At 42.8% G+C, this 17,340-nt stretch overlaps 1 protein-coding gene across 10 annotated transcripts in view; it reads right to left on the reverse strand.

Moving 5' to 3' along the window:
* The window catches only part of BACH2 (BTB domain and CNC homolog 2), a 379,609-nt gene that overhangs the window by 146,852 nt on the left and 215,417 nt on the right, over positions 1 to 17,340 (reverse strand). The window contains exon 1 of one of the 10 annotated variants that reach the window (XM_021090121.2): positions 11,726 to 11,983. The exons of the other annotated variants lie outside the window; for them this stretch is intronic. The gene's annotated coding sequence lies outside the window, so the exon portion shown is untranslated. Of the gene's footprint in view, positions 1 to 11,725; positions 11,984 to 17,340 lie in introns of those variants that run through there. 10 annotated transcript variants of the gene reach the window in all.

Consider the following 17,340-nt stretch of genomic DNA (forward strand, 5'->3'; position numbering starts at 1 on the left):
TGTGAAGATTTGAGAAACACATACATGTACTGTGAAAAATCAAGCTGACATCTTTTGATTCCACAATTAAATTCTTTACATATTTAGCACCTGCATTTTCAAAGTGCTTTTGCAGAAATCTCTTCTTGTGGGACTGCCGGGAGGACCCAGGGGTGCACACAGACAGACAGACCTCCCCCTGCCCCTGCCATGGAGACGCTGAGGGGCTGGGACATGGGCATATCATTTGGCAGCTGCTGAGTCCTAGGCTAATCCAAGAACTAATCGCTATTCTCTTCCCACCAGGTTGATGGACCCAAACAAACACTATAGGTAAGAGGCAGCTAGGTGTGGTGACAGAGAATCAGATTGTTCTTTACTTTCCTTGGAAGGGAAAGAACTCATTTTTCTGATTCAAAAATCAGAAATGGGACTTCCCTAGTGACCTAGCAGTTAAGAATTTGGCATTGTCAGTGCTGTGTGCAGGTTTAATCCATGGCCTGGGGAACTTCTGCATGCCCAAGTGTGGCCAAAAAAAAGAAAAAAGAAAAAAAAATAGAAAGTCCTAGGGAGGTAAAGCTGCCATCTTCTGCTAAATAAAAAGTTATATGGCTTAGTGGAAGAAAAAGCAGAAGAAATGCGTGTTTTAGGAGATGTCCCTGGAAAATGTAAGGCTTCCATTTTGACTTCTACATAAATGAGGATAATTAGCATCACTTCCCTGGAAACTTTATTCAAATTTCCATATGCAGCGATGTCTCCCCTGGATTCTCATTTCAATTATTACATTGCACTCAGAGTGTGTACCAATTTATACTCCCAGCACGATATATATAAATTTCCTTTCTTCCTTTGATGATTTTCCTTCCTTCATTCTTTCCCTCCTTCCATCAGGAAGCTTTTACTGTCACTCCTGCATTTGCTGAACTAGACCTATGAGGATTGTGGGAATACACACATACAGATGAAATGAACCACTTTTGTACCTGCTCAAATAGCAGAAGCGACTGGAGGAAGGTTGAGGACAGAGTCGCCTAGGACCTTACGCCAGGTCTTAGATGAGGACCTGTTACCTGAACATTTAGTGGATGGATGGATGGATGGACAGACGGATGGATGGGATATCTGAGTTTGGATGGCAGGGCCCCAATTTCTGACTCACTAATGTGGTTGAAACTCCCCTTCCCCTGCTCATTGCCTTTTCTGTTTCAGCAACCCCTTTCCACAGGAGAGGATGGGACAGGAGGATCAAACCAGCATTCTGAGGGCTCTTTATTTAGGAATTTGCTCTGAGTTACTATATGGGTTAGGTTCCCCATGCAGGACACTTTCCCAACTCCAGTTGCTGTGTGTCTGGCAAGTTAATGACTGTGAGCCCAAGGGATGGGAGAAAGGGAAAATGTTAACATTAAAGAACGCTAAGCAAACTCAGATGAAAATAAAAAAGCCCCTCCCCCCAGCTACCTAAAACCTCTTGTTTTGAACAAAAAATTACAGAAAATAGTATTTTAAACTTTGTGCTCATAGACCAATCTTCCGGAGAATGCACAGAGGGAAGTGAGCTGGCTAAAAAGAGGACAAGAGGGTTAGGAAGAGAAGGAAAGAGAGAAGGGAGGAGGAAGGAGAAGGAAGAAGCAGAGACGGTGGCTCTGTACTGAGATGACAGGGCTACAGGACAACAGAAGGTGTGAGCATTAGGCCAGGTCTCCAGGGAAGGTCAAAGCGCACCTGCCGAGGACCTGGCCAGCAGAGGTGCATGACAGAGGACGCCCTCTCCCAGACTCCTCAGGTCCAGAGGCAAAAACAAGGCTGATGGTACCTAACACCTGCTCTGTAGCAGGCCCAGTGCTGGGGGCTTTTACATGCGACGCTTTATTTTTATACGTGACATTTTATTCAGATATCCAGCTAGCAGTAACCCTGCAAGGGAGGCAGTTCTGTCCCTTGCATTGGTAACAACCCTGAGCTCCAAGGTCACCCTTCTGGGGACCTGGGCAAGCACCCAACTCTGCACAGCGCACTGCTGTCCACAGGGCTCCCCTTGACCTTGCTTAAGTCTCAGGGCAACTTCGTGAAGTGAAAACATTGTTTCCATTTTGCATGGCAAGAAATGGAAGCTTCGAAGCTTTGAGGGAGCCCCTCGCACAGTCACACAGCCAGCAAGAGGCCAGAATGTGTGGGAACGGGGATGCGATCCAAGGCGCCTTCTGTTTCACCGTACAGACTCCTGGAGGAAGCAGGCAACTCCCTTCTGTGGGAGTTCAAGGCCTCTCTACCAGAGCTAAAACTCAAAAAGGCTCCAGCTGAGATAAGAATTGCCAGACCCTTATCATCCCACCCGTCTCACTGTAATTGTTACAATGTTCCTAAGGACCTCCCCACCCCAGCACCTTGGCCTATGCCCTCCTGTCCCCCTACTAGGAAAGGTATGTGGCCCACTCCTCATCGCCTCCCCTTGACCCACCTGGCTTACTCCTTCCTGCCCCCCTACTAGAAAAGGTATGTGGCCCACTCCTTACCTCGCCCCTATGAGGGCAACATATGTCCCCAACCAACCAGCAAGTGTTTCAGAAGACCCCATTCTTCCCCAACCAATCAGCAGGTCAACAGGTGTATGGCAAGACCTCTCCTTGCACTCCTTTGTCTCTGGGCTATAAAAGCAGACACAACCAGGCACCTAGGTTGTGTCTCCCTGATTATCAGGAAGTTGGTCCGCTCTGTTAACAGGGTCTCTTGCCTCAATAAACTTGTCATTTCTTCACCTTGCTTTGAATCTGGAAAGTTCTTTCTCCAGCTGTGTGCAGAGACCACAGCACCTTCCCTTGACACCTGGGAATTTCCATATGCAGTGGGTGCGGCCATAAAAAAATACATCAGAAGGCAGCCAAGGGTCCTTCAGTGCCATGAGGCTGGACCATGGGGCTCAGGAAGAAGAGCATGGGGTCCAGGGTTTTCGTGCCTTTATCAGCTGAACTGGTTTTCCCTTCAACACGTCCAGCCAGCAGTGTTTGGAATAAGAGACTTTAGGATCTCCAAGTTCTTGTTTCTAGGGTTATTAGTCACAAACTTTTACCGAGGCAGTTCTCAGGCTGGAGAGCAGTCAGGCTAGGAGCCTCACCTTTGCAGGGGTGTCCAAGAAAGTCACCACGTGACCCCTCATGTCCCTGTTGTTTCCTTCCACTGAGCCCTTCTCTACCTTCAGCCTCTCCGTCAACCCAAACCTCCTCCTCTCACATCTCAAGGTTTCCTGGAGCCTCTGACAGGTGAACAAAGAAACACCTTTCACAAATCCATGCTCTCAAAGGATAGAAGAGAGAATAGAACCTTCAGTAAAGAACCCTCAACATCCCACCAGAAAGTCCCAAACAACCCTGAAAAGTGAGAATAAAACTACCAAAAGCTGACAGAGGGTAACAAACATTATTTCCAACCCACATTTGTCCTTCTAAAAAAAGCCAACCCGCTACTGAAAAAAACCCCTGAAATGTATGAAATCTAACATCGTTAACATATTTCCTGTCCTCACAGAGCTTATAAAAAATGTTTCTGAGCTTCTCCCTGGCTCATTTACAACGATGAGAAGGAGCAAAAAGGAAATGCAACAGATGGAACCACCATCCACTCTCACAGTAATTTATCGCCACTCGAAGTAGCTTGGGCGAGATTTCAACCGTCTTTCAGATGTACCAAGAGCTTATTCCTGCCCAAGAACAATGAAGATGAGGCTCCTTAAAAAAGCTGCAGGTTATAAGCCATGTTTACTACTCTCTATTTTTGTTGTTTCTAAAAGAGATCACCCCAGCTTCCCTCCAACCCTCCCCAAACTGACTCCTTGAGGATCTAATCTGGTGCTGATTTAGAGCCGACAGGTGGTACATGCATAATTAAAGATGACCTAACACAGAATGCTCTCATTCCTGGCATATTATCAGACACTTAAGCAAAGCAATTATCAGTAGGCAATCTTTTCTGTCAACAGAGATAGAGATGAAACATTTCTTCAATTAAGAGGATTCTGTAAGGAAGCTGTATATATATCCATCTGCAAATACTTGAAGATCTTTAGAGTTTAATACTAAGTCAGCTCAATGAACACCTCTGGCCAGTTAAATCATTGTTGTTGTTGTTGTTTTATTATTTTTATTCCTCCTCCTTTTCCTGGAAGGTAACATTTTTTTTCTTTATTGAAGCAGGAAGGTCACATTTTTAACACCAGAATCAACAAAACAGAAACAATTTGGGGGCACTGTCAGAGATCCTGATCCAAGCTGACAAGGAAATCTCTGCATTTTCCTGCCTTCACCCTGCTAGGGTTTGCAAATATACTAAGTCTTTCTTAAAGGCACAAAGAAAAAAAAAAAGGAGGGTTCAAATAAATGTAAATGCAATTAAAAATTTCTTTTAAAGCAGAATTATTCCCTCACCATGCTCCACCAATGTCAGAGGATTTAGAGAATTATTGCCAAGCCTTAAAACTTGATCGTGAATCTAACTGATCTAAAGGATTTTTTTTTTCACTTTGAAGAAATAAACATTATTCAGGGAAGAAGAATCTTGACCAAATGATGGATTTTCCATTTCAGGTGGAGGAGGAAAGAGGCCTTCTGCTCCCTAACAGAGTACTGTATTTTTTATAAATTATAGTGCATGTACTTTATATAAATGCATGCATTTTAGCTTTCCTTAGAGCAGAAATTGCTTTAATGTTACAGTGAGACAAGTGATTTTCTTTTCTTTTTTTAAAAGGTGGCTTATACGTTAATGGGTTTTTTGAAGCCCGTGTAAAACTGGCTTCCCTGAGACAGAGAACTTCACAACGTTTGCGGTGCATATTTTGCCACATTTCATAAGAGGTCTTATTGTTTAAATTCTTATATCCTTATATCATCTGTGAACAAACAGCCTTATTGTTCATTTGAACATGTCTTTATAGGATCTCTGGTGGCTGGGCTGGTGTTGTTGTTTGCATTTTTTTCCTCATCAAGTCGGAACAAAAGTCTCTTTTTCTGCAGCACTGGGAACTCGGGAACGCAGAGTGTGTGACAGCATCTGTCAGCTGGAAACACCATAATGATCACGTAAGTGAAGTGCTAACATTAATGGGCTGACTCCTGACAAGTAAATCAGGATCCATGGAAAAGTTTCTTCTACAGAGCAGACTTCAGGGTAAGGCGAAATAGAAGCCCTTCATAGGTCAATGAAGAATCATCCAGGAAACCATCCAAGAGGCAGGTCTGCTGGGCAGCAGGACCCAAAGCCTTCTAAGCTGTGTTTTCCTTGGAAGGTGCTCCATTCAGAATATCGGAGGAAAAATACCATCCGTCTTTAGGGAAAACATCATCACGTGGGGGGCGGGGGTGACGGCGGGATCATTAATGGGAGACTCAGCAGGACTCAAAGCTCAAGTTCATTATATTTCTCAGAACTAAGAATAGCTTCTGAATGAGTACTCACAATTCTCTCTAGACCTATTTCTCCCAAGGAGCACTTCTTTCTCCCTTTCCAATTTTAATGTTAAAAAAAAAAAGGAAGAGCATATAGGCAGACACAGAAAGGTAGGCAAGAACAAAGGAACCTCCCCAGATGGGAGACACATCCAAACCCGCTCCACTGTGGATGCTGTTAAACATCTTCCATCAGGATTCAATTCAGAAAAACTCAAAGGTGTAGACCGACAGCATGCTGCATCAAGAGGCTGGGACAAAGAAATGTGTGTCCATGTGCAGTTTTGTGGCAAATAACAAAACACATGGGCTCTCCCAATTGATGTCATGGAAGAAAGGAGAAGAGAAGATGTAAGGTGCATACCGCCATCAAAACGAACATAATACAAAGGTGGAAAATTCCCGTGAGTTTATTTAAGGTGAGAGTCTCATTTCCCACACAGCCTAAGAGTCCCAGACTTTTCATGTCACTTTAGTACGTAAAGCAACATCTATAAGCACAGTCCTTCTGTGCCAAGGATGGTGGGTCATGGTGCTAAGATATTTGCCCTCATGCCTTTCACACGTGGTTATTACTTAAGAATCTTCAACTGAGGACATTTTTAAAAATGTTGTTAAAGGTGATGATACCTGACACAATAGAGAAAGAGCAACTATCTTACTGCGAACCAAGGTTTCTCCTATCCGCTCTCACACTAGTTTTCCAAGTATCTTGGTTTTACTAAGTTTCATGCTTGGATGAATAAAATAAGACTGTAACTACGGCTATAACATGAAGATTAAATTACAGTCCCCTGAATGGATCAAGTACTATTTTGGAGAAAATAAAAGTCAAATTCAAGATCTTATTGTCACTGTTATCTGTGTCCTGTTTCAAAAGGGTTGCTCAAAATCTGCTCTTTGGAAGCCTTAGAGAGACATTTCGCAGAATGCCGTGTGTTCTCCTTGTTACGAGATTATCAGGCATGCTTATCAGGTTTATTTCACTAAGGACACAGTGAAACATGTTTTAAGAAAGTCAGAATGGATGCTGTTTCAGACTTGTGGTTGCCAAGGGAGAGGGGGAGTGAATGGGATGGACTAGGAGTTTGGGATCGTAGATGCAAACTACCACATCAAGAATGGATAAGACAATAAGCTCTTATGGTATAGCACAGGGGACTATATCCAGTCTCCTGGGATAGACCATGATGGAAAAGAATACCCCCAAAAGAATGTATAATATATACGTATGGCTGAGTCACTTTTCTGTATAGCAGAAATTTGTGCAACTTTATAAATCAACTATACTTTAATAAAAAATAAAAATAAATAAAAAATAGAAAAGAACAGATACTGTTTCAAATCGCTACCCATTCCGGGAAGACACTTGCTTTGGGGTTAAGAAGTGACCATGACTAATTCCGGAGCACTTGGTATGGCGTTTTCAAGAGCTGCCATTAGAAGTTAAACTGGACGAGGTGTCCAGCACACCTCCGATGACTGAGAAGGCAGTGGTACCATCGATGCTCTTATTTTCTTCACCTAGCACTTCCCCTCAAAAGGTGGCCTCACTTCTCTGCGGGGGCACAAAAGAAAACAGAAGAAGTGAAAAAAAAGAAAAAAAACGGCTTTCTGCACAAACTGCACTCTAGGAATCAACTGTTCTTAACTTGGACCTCTTTCACTAAAAATGAAATGTTAGGCACCGGTACAATTTGTTTCCCTTCAGGATGGAAGGTGATGAGAGGGAAGAAGTGTTAGGAGAGGATTAAAGAAACATATGTTCTTATTAAGGCAGGATTGGAAAGGAAACAAACAACATTACAGAGAGAAGGGTGATTACATCCTCATAAGGTACTTTGCATCTTCACAAAAAGAAAATAACAAGGGCTGGCTTATAGATGAACATGTTGTATCACTCAGCTACAAATAACAAGAGAGGGAATCCTGCACTAACCAGTCTATTACACAAATCAACTTCTATGTATTCCCCCGTGGCCAACTGAAACCCATACCCCAGCAGACATGGTGTGCGTTCACCTGTACTCATTTGTAACCTCTGAAAACTAACGAACAATGGAGAATACAACACCACCAGGTATGATGGAAACCAGTGCATCCCTGCCGACAGCTCTGCTGTAATATCTTCCACTTGGTGCCGACAGCCTTCTCCTCCCTTCTCTCATTCCGACACAATGCCTTCAGGTCTGTCTAAGTAATGTCATTTACTGGAGTGGAATTCCCTTGATACTTTGTGCAGCACTTGGTGACAGTATCATTTATACTCCATGGTGTCATGGCCTGACACTGATCCATCGGCCTTCATGCCTCATTCATACAGAGTGAGCAATTTCACCTTCCACTGTGCCCTTCTGGGGTGTGCATGTACAAATTTACTCCATTCAGCCCTAATTACAAACCTCGGTTGAAATGCTCTCATTAGATGTCTATTTCTCACTCCAAATGTCAATCTTATTGAAAATTCCGATTTTCCCGAGGATTCATCCATTAGCAATAAACTCTAAAGCATTCCATGACTGAGTGCATTAAACGGCAATGCGGACGTGCACTTCAAATACATCATTAGAGTAAATCTCCATTGCAAATGCTTTACATTATTCAACCAAAGGAATAATGAGCCCAGCCCGGCCAGTACCCTCAGATTGCACATGAAGGATAGGTTAAAACAGGCTCTTCTGCAGGAAGAAGCAGGCGGTATATCAACGAGATGAATTTCAGAGTCTCTGTCATTCCTTATGAAGGTGTGGGAGGAAATCACAGCCAGAGCCTAATTTATCACCTTCTTTTGCCTATGATTTTTACAGAAACTTCAGTCTATGGCAAAGTGCAATTAGGCAGGCAAAGAGAATGGGGAGTGTGAGTGTTCGTGGAGGGGACCAAGCTGTATCTGTGATGCTAGGAACTTGTTAGTCACCTAGAATGATTTGCTCTGCCTGAAAAGCATGCTTCCGTTTCACTCCACAGGGGAAAGAATGGAAAAAGCAGCAATGTCTGGATGCACTGAAAGTACCTGGGTATCAACTCAAGAAAAGACAGATTTTACTAGTGGAGACGACCTGAGAAATGTCTCCACCCCAACAGACTGATGGGTCCTAACATGAAAAATCCAGAAAATCCAATGAGGAGGTTAACATGTACATTGCAAACCTGAGGTTGTATCTGTAAGAGGGTGGTAGGGCAGACCATGAAAAGGAAAAGGTGGAGAGATAATTAAAAAAAAAAGCAAGCAAAATACATAGACCAATAAAGCCGAGCCATCTCTGTTTTATACCTGCACTGTGTTTTAATTCCTTAGCTTATTGGTCTCATTTATCACTGCTTGTCAGTTCTGAGGTGAGGCCAAGTCAAGGTGAAGTTATAATTTCTTTTTTAATTTGATAAGTGAAGAAAATGCATCCCAGGAAGGTCATGGAGGACTTGAAGGAAGAGTTTGATGGGCACGCTTAGTATCTAATACTGAAGGTTAACCAAAAAAGGTAAGTGATACTTACAAGAATGACCTTATGAGGAAATATACAATAGATTTACATAATGCAAAACGTTAGTGGGCAGAAAAAGACTCCTAGAAGGGCAGGTAGACATTAAACAGAAAATAACTGGCAAAAAATAATACAAAGCCAAGGAAGCAACAGTACTTGTTTTCTGCATGTCAGCATCTGGTTATCTATAGGACTGATCAGTAACCAGAATGATAACAGATGTGAGATTTTCTATAGGGAATTGTACCACCATGGAAGCTAATTGCTCCTCAAGTTGGGCCCATTCCCACTTGAAATATTTAAAACCGTACTTGATTACAGCATTAATGCTTTCTCTTTCATAATGTATATCAGCAGGTACTATCATTAACATGCACAGATGTCACAACTGAAATACCCATGTTTAAATAAAAAGCAGAGTGAGAACATAAAAATAACTGACTCTTCTCAACACGGTGCTCATCTTAAGAGGAAAGACAGGCATCCCTGGTACTAATTTAATGGCAAAAGAAAAAACCCACACCAAAAAACAACCTGAGCCCCTAGGTAACATCAGAAGCCTAAGAAGAACCAAACTGTTTGGTAAATGACCTGACTGAGAGACACCGAACAGGAGGCTGATCATGTCTCCACTGAATTCCAACATCTGTACTCCAAGCATAGAGGGGAGCCCCTTCCAGGCCCTGAAATCCTCCACCACATTCTGATGATGCAACAGCACAAATAAGCATCGACACCATCCTTTTATTGAGCGCTGGCTTTGTGCTTCTCCCACATTATCGGCTTTACTCCCTACCACCACCTTAACAGGTAGCCTCTACCCCTGTTCCAGGTTTTAATTAAAGACTTCCAGGCCAAGGAGAGGTTCAATAAACAGATCAAGGTCGACAGGTAGCTGAGCAAAGATTTGAGGCTGAGTCTCCTCTCTCCCAAACCTCTTGTCCCACTTTAAGCCCCATGCTTCACCATCTGCCAAGGCTGGAGTCATCAGTGTGGAATGTGATTTGCAATCTTCAGTTTCCAGAGACTTCCAGAACGACTGCCCCATTGACTCATCTTATTCCCCAAATTACATCAAACCGAAAGGCTCGGCACACTTGCAGACCTTCTCTTTCTTTGGAAATGTCACAGGCACTCACACAGTGGAACGGGGACAGCACCATTGCTGGGATCACCGAGGTAGAAATTTCCCTGTGAACCCTGCCGCTGTCTCCCTTTGCTGTTTCTTGTAGCCACAAACTGACACGTTACCACTTACTGTGGTTGCAGGAGTCTTAGGAGTCAGATGAAGGGGGGAGGTTTACTTGGCTAACTGCCCCTCCAATATCTGTGTCACAGAGGGTACTCCAGAGCACCCATGTGCCCACCCTTGTCCTTGCTTACACTGCCCGTCCCTACACAAGCAAGAGTTTTCCAACCTCTCAGCCACACCATTAAGAATTCCTCCCCCTTGCTGTTCTATGAGTCTATGAGACACAACTTTCTAACAATGAGCCAAGAAGATGGATGTTGCCAAACAGCATTTCAAACAAGGCAATTACTTTTCAAAAAAGATTCAAGGATTCCATCACTACTTCTTTCAAGCTTCCATCGACACAATTTGCTTATGTATGAGCTGTATCTTTCTTCCTTTAGAAGGGGAAAATGCTGATAAACTATCACAGGTAGACAAACAGCGCCTAGACCTGGCTGCCTTTTTTGCTGCTTAAACAGAGACACATCGATTTCCCCAATGCACCACTTACCAGACAGATGCAAAGATGTGGGCAAGCCAGTCATCAAAATTAACAGAGTGATTGTGCTTGCACTACATATTCTGATTTGTATGAATCTTATTTTTAGCCATGCACAAAGGGCAATAAATGGAAAATCTTATTCTAACCGCTTCTTTTTCTGGGCCACCCACACTGCTCCACCTACCGCACAAGTTCACAAATGTAAAAAAACCCAGCCCGGGGTTTGTCCTAACAAGGGATGCAAAGTGGCTAAAATGTGTGACATTTTTTCCAGTTAGTGTTTGTACTTTCATTCTTTTTCTGTATCCGGACTTTCAGGGAAAACAACATTGACTTATCTCTGGGCATTTTCAAAGACTCCAAGGGCGGTGGGTCAGGCGGCGCACTGGCAAACGTGATCCGCCAGGCTCCGCCACCGCCCTATTGCAAGCCACATGTCAACCGGCTTCCACCGAAGAAATGCACCCCCCAAAACGTTCCTGTAAATTCAGGAAGATAATGCCTACCATGTTTTGTTTTGCAACAAGGACGGTGTTTTAAAAGTTCTGTGAATGAACAAAAGTGACAACAGAAACATTTCTAAAACAGCAGGCTGACAGGATAGATTTTGCCAAAGTTAGGTCAATAGCACGTCTTAAATCTGCTCAGGGTGACTCGGGACAAGGCTCACAGAGGCACGGCACACTCTCTCGTCCCCTTCCCTCCCGTGCATTTTCACCTCTGTCTGCCCCATCCAGTCACCCCCCAAAGCCCGCAGCTCACCAAGCATGAACTCACACACGCTCTCGCTGCCAAGCGGAGCAGCTGATGTTGAGACACAATCACCTTGAGAGAAAATCAGAAAAAGAAAAATTTGAGGAAGAGGATGTTTTCTGGGGGCATAGACAGGAAAGACATGATCACTATCTCTTCAGACATTTCATGAAAAGGTAGTTTATTAGGGGCTCTAGGTACGAATCAAAACGCCTGTTTCCCTGAGCACGCCGCAAAGCAAACACATGCAGGTAGGGATTAATATTTCAAAGTCAGTTTCACAAAATAATTAAGACATGAAAAGAGCCAACACTGAGAAAGGCATCTTTACCTGTGTGCCTGCTCATTATCCAGAAACCAGAGGAAATGCTGCCATCCCTGGTAGATACACGCCCTGCAGAGCTCACACCTTCTTCCCAGAGCAGCGCCGATGAGCTGGATCAGAGAATCTTTGGGAGGTTAGAGGCCACTCTTGTCAGAATCTCTGACTAGTGTTGTAAAAACACGGGTAATTAAGTGTTACGAAAAAGTGGGTCATCCACCACTGAGATACAACCACACCGCCCCACGCTAGACTCCAAATGACTGTGCTGTGACAGGGTGGGAGGGGTCTGAACACAGCGAAAGCAAAACTTTTATGTGGTGAGGAGTGTTTTAGTTTTCACTGGTTTAGGTTAGAGAAAGTTAATCTCAATGTCAACTGCAAACCAACTAAACTTTTAGCGAGTTCTTAAAGTTTTACGACAAATGCGGGCTGCTCGTGCCATGGGAAATTCAGAGACAGTGTCATAAACAGCCCAAGGGACAGTCTCAGGCTTCTGCGACATGCCTGTCGCTGCTGATCGAACGCCGTGACTCAGGAAAGCGAGGAGGTCAAACCGAAACTGAAGGTAGGGAACCGAGTTCTCACTATCCACACGAGCATCTCCTTCTCCAAGGGAAGATCAAAGCACCGCAGACCACTTCCCAAACCGGTACCCAACCTGGGCATCTGACACAATCATCGGCATTTACCACAGTCCTTTCTGACTGCTGTTGGAAGAAGGCAGAATGTACACCCGGATGGAGCACATTTGTTCATCTGTCACGCAAGAGCCACAGAAATCTTAATTCAAGTCGATACGCACTAGGGCCCTGTTACCTACAAGGATACAAGGGATGTGAAAGGATGCAGAGGGAGAACCTAGAAGGACCTGCTTTCAAAGAATCTCAGTCTTGCCCAGAGGGAGACCTCATCAGACCCAATGCCCAATACGGATCATTTGAAAAAAGCCCAAATCTCTTTTAGCAGCTGCTTTCTCGACACTTCTTATTCTACTGACATAAGGTTTGTGGATGGCATTCCTGCAATATTTCTCAGATGAATCCTTTAGCCATCCCCTTAATCCTTTTTTTTGGGGGGGGGGCTCACCCTTGGCTTATGGAAGTTCTCAGGCTAGGGGTCAAATTGGAGCTACAGCTGCCGGCCTACACCACAGCCATGGCAACGCAGGATCCGAGCCGAGTCTGCAACCTACACCACAACTCACGGCAATGCCAGATCCTTAACCCACTGATTGAGACTAGGATAGAACCTGCAACCTCATGGTTCCTAGTTGGATTCGTTTGTGCTGTGCCACGCCAGGAACTCCCATCCCCTTAATTTTTATCTGGCTTTTCTTTCAGAGGTCTAAGCCCTTCCTAACTTTGGCTAAGTGTTAGGATTCAGCCTGATCCAAAGGAAAGCACAGAGACATCAGCACATCACAACCCACCCCACAGCCTGAACGCACCAGAGAAATTTGAAGAGAAGCTTCTTTGAAGGGGGATAAAGGATGAAAAGTTGGGAGTTTCCCTTGGTGCTCTGTGGTAATGAACCTGACTAGCATTCATGAGGACACAGGCTCGATTCCGGGCCCCACTTAGCGGGCTGTGGTGTAGGTCGAAGATGCAGCTTGGATTTGGCATTGCTATGGCTGTGATGTAGGTCGGCAGCTGTAGCTCTGATTCGACCCCTAGCCTGGGAACTTTCATATGCTGTGGGTGTAGCCCTAAAAATGAAATAAAATAAAATAAGAAATAAAAAAATAAAATGAGAATTAAAATAAACAAACAAACAAATAAATATTTTTAAAAAGGGAAAAAAGGATGTAAAGTTGAAGGAAAACTCTCTGGTTCACAGCACTCTTAAGAAGGGATACATCTGAATATAAAATGAGAATTTTATTGGAGTCAATATTGTTTGGAGTATAGTTGGGAAACGGGGGATCTGGCTAATCACCCTTTCCCACTTCTGCCAAATTGCCTTATAGGGTATCAATTGCGAATTTTTAAATAACTAGAACACAATCAGTTGATCCAACACTGGAATCATCTTGTACCTCATTAAATCTTTTTTTTTTTTTTTTAATGATTCCAGAGACCCCCTAGGATCTTGCGGGGCCACTCAAAAATCATTCTTTGACAGAATGCAGAAATGAAAAAAAAAAGGTTAATAGTGATTTCCTCTTGATAAAGGCACCATTGAGTCTACACAGGTATCTCCTCTTGCAAGAGGTGATTAAATGTAATTTGAAGGGAGAAAAATAAGCAACTAGGAGATCGTTGCCATAGAAAATGATATCAAAGCATCATTCTTGAACTCCACCCATCTGTGAGATGTCATCAGTCCAGAGTACTGCTTATAAATTTGGAATTAGTTGATAAAATGAAAAAAGTATGGTGGAGAAAAGACTTGTGGTTGCCAAGGGGAGGGGGGGGAGTGGGATGGACTGGGAGTCTGGGGTTAATAGATGCAAACTATTGCACTTGGAGTGGATAAGCAATGAGATCCTGCTGTACAGCACAGGGAACGATATCTAGTCACTTGTGATGGAACATGATGGAGGATAATGTGAGAGGAAGTATGGGTCATTTTGCTGCACAGTAGAAAATTGACAGAACACTCAATTTTTTCCAACTACAATGGAAAAAATAAAAATCATTAAAAAAATGAAAAAAGTCCAGAAGAAAATACCCAAAAGTATGCGTTAACAGGTAGCTGGATGAACAGTTAACAGATATAGTTAACAGATACACAGTTAACTCTGTATCTGGGTAGATGGATTAAAGATAACTTATTTTCTTGCTTCTATTCTTTTTTATCTTTGGCAATGACTTTATTTTTCGTTTTTAAAAGTTTTATTGATGTATAGTTGATTTACAACATTGTGTTAATTTCTGTTGCACAACAAAGTGATTCTGTTATACACATAACACATCCATTCTTTTTCATATTCTTTTTCCATATAGGTCATCACAGAATGTTGAGTATTCTGTTATTTTATAAATTGTGTACCATAAGTATGTACTACTTTTATATTCAGGAAAATAAAGCTACTTCTGTTTTGATAGAAAGAAACAATTATTCTCTGATTCTGCTCTTTGTAGTGACTAAGGACACTTAATACATGGGATGTAGTATAATAATCTGGCCTGGTGACAAATCAGACATGAAATACAGGGAAAATCTGCTAGCAACAAAACATTACAGCTTCCAGTTAAGCACACTTCAAGGACTCTAAGAAGCCTGCTACACTACAGAGCTTTGCAAATACTGTTCTTCCTCACCATGACTCATGGTCAGGGCCTCTCCAGCTACAACAGAGCTCCAGGCCCCAGAGGCCTCAGAATGCTCTGTTTAATGTGGGTGTCCTTGGAGAGAGTGGAGCTATCCCCTGGGCGAAATCATGGTTCAGAGGGAGTTGTCACTTCATTAGTACAGGCACATTCAAAAAAGAACAAATAACCTCTAAAAAGCAACAGACTAGATATTATTAGAGTACATTGGCAAACTATTTGTGCCCCAATTGACATCTTAGTGACATCACTAAGTAGCTTTATCATATATGCATGGCTGAGTTTATTTAGAGACTCACAGGGAATATCTTTGGAAACTGTGGACCTGTAGCTACCATGCTGATAACATCACCCCTATCTGTACCATCAGTGTATATACAGAGAATGAAAATTAAATTTTTTTTTTTGTCTTTTTGCTATTTCTTGGGCTGCTCCCGTGGCATATGGAGGTTCCCAGGCTAGGAGTCGAATCGGAGCTGTAGCCACCAGCCTATGCCAGAGCCACAGCAACGCGGGATCCGAGCCGTGTCTGCAACCTACACCACAGCTCACGGCAACGCCGGATCGTTAACCCACTGAGCAAGGGCAGGGACCGAACCCGCAACCTCATGGTTCCTAGTCGGATTTGTTAACTACTGTGCCACGACGGGAACTCTGAAAATTAATTTTGATGCTGCTCATATATCCAGAGAAAACTGTAATTCAAAAAGGTAGGAGTTCCCACTGTGGTGCAATGGGATCCGTGGTGTCTTGGGAATGCTGGGATGCAGGTTCAATCCCTGGCTCGGCACAGTGGGCTAAGGATCTGCTGTTGCCACCACTGCAGCTTAGGTTGCAACTGTGGCTCAGATCTGATCCCTGGCCTGGGAACTCCACATGCCATGGGGTTTCTAAAAAAGAAAAGAAAAGAAAAAAAAAGATACACATACTCCAATGTTCACAGCAGCATCCTTTACAATAGCCAAGACATGGAAATAACCTAAATGTCCATTGACAGAGGAATGCTTAGAGAAGATGTGGTATGTATATACAATGGAATATCACTCAGCCATAAAGGCATGAAATATTGCCATTTGCAGCAACATGGATGGACCTAGAGATTATCATACTAAGTGAAGGAAATCAGACAAAGACAAATGCCATATGATATCACTTTTACATGCAATCTAAAAGAAATGATATAAATGAACTTATATATAAAACAGAACCAGACTTCAAGAAATACTACAAGGCCACAGTCATCAAAACAGTGTGGTACTGGTATCAAAACAGACAGACAGACCAATGGAACAGAATAGAGAACCTAGAAATAAACCCAGACACCTATGGTCAATTAATCTCTGACAAGGGAGGTAAGAACATAAAATGGGAAAAAGACAGTCTTTTCAGCAAGCATTCCTGGGAAACCTGGACAGCTGCATGCAAAGCAATGAAACTAGAACACACCCTCACACCATGCACAAAAATAAACTCAAAATGGCTGAAAGACTTAAATATACGACAGGACACCATCAAACTCCTAGAAGAGAACATAGGCAAAACACTCTCTGACATCAACATCATGAATATTTTCTCAGGTCAGTCTCCCAAAGCAACAGAAATAAGAGCAAAAATAAACCAGTGGGACCTAATCAAACTGACAAGCTTTGGCACAGCAAAGGAAACCCAAAAGAAAACAAAAAGACAACTTACAGAATGGGAGAAAATAGTTTCAAATGATGCAACTGACAAGGGCTTAATCTCTAGAATATATAAACAACTTATACAACCCAACAGCAAAAAAGCCAATCAATCAATGGAAAAATGGGCAAAAGACCTGAATAGACATTTCTCCAAGGAAGATATACAGATAGCCAGCAAACACATGAGAAAATGCTCAACATCGTTGATTATAAGAGAAATGCAATCAAAACTACCATGAGATACCACCTCACACCAGTCAGAAGGGCCATCATTAATAAATCCACAAATAACAAGTGCTGGAGAGGGTGTGGAGAAAAGGGAACCCTCCTGCACTGTTGGTGGGAATGTAAACCGGTACAGCCACTATGGAGAACAGTTTGGAGGTACCTTAGAAATCTATACATAGAACTTTCATATGACCCAGCAATCCCACTCTTGGGCATATATCCAGACAAAACTCTACTTAAAAGAGACACATGCACCCACATGTTCATTGCAGCACTATTCACAATAGCCAGGACATGGAAACAACCCAAATGTCCATCACCAGATGATTGGATTCGGAAGATGTGGTATATATATATATATATATATATATATATATATATATATATATACAATGGAATATTACTCAGCCATAAAAAAGGATGACATAATGCCATTTGC

Source organism: Sus scrofa, chromosome 1 (assembly GCF_054392235.1).
Source record: "Sus scrofa isolate SSC_HxYL_T2T_F1_AM1 chromosome 1, Sscrofa_HxYL_maternal_Yorkshire_Landrace_v2.0, whole genome shotgun sequence".
NCBI classification, from domain to species: domain Eukaryota; kingdom Metazoa; phylum Chordata; class Mammalia; order Artiodactyla; family Suidae; genus Sus; species Sus scrofa.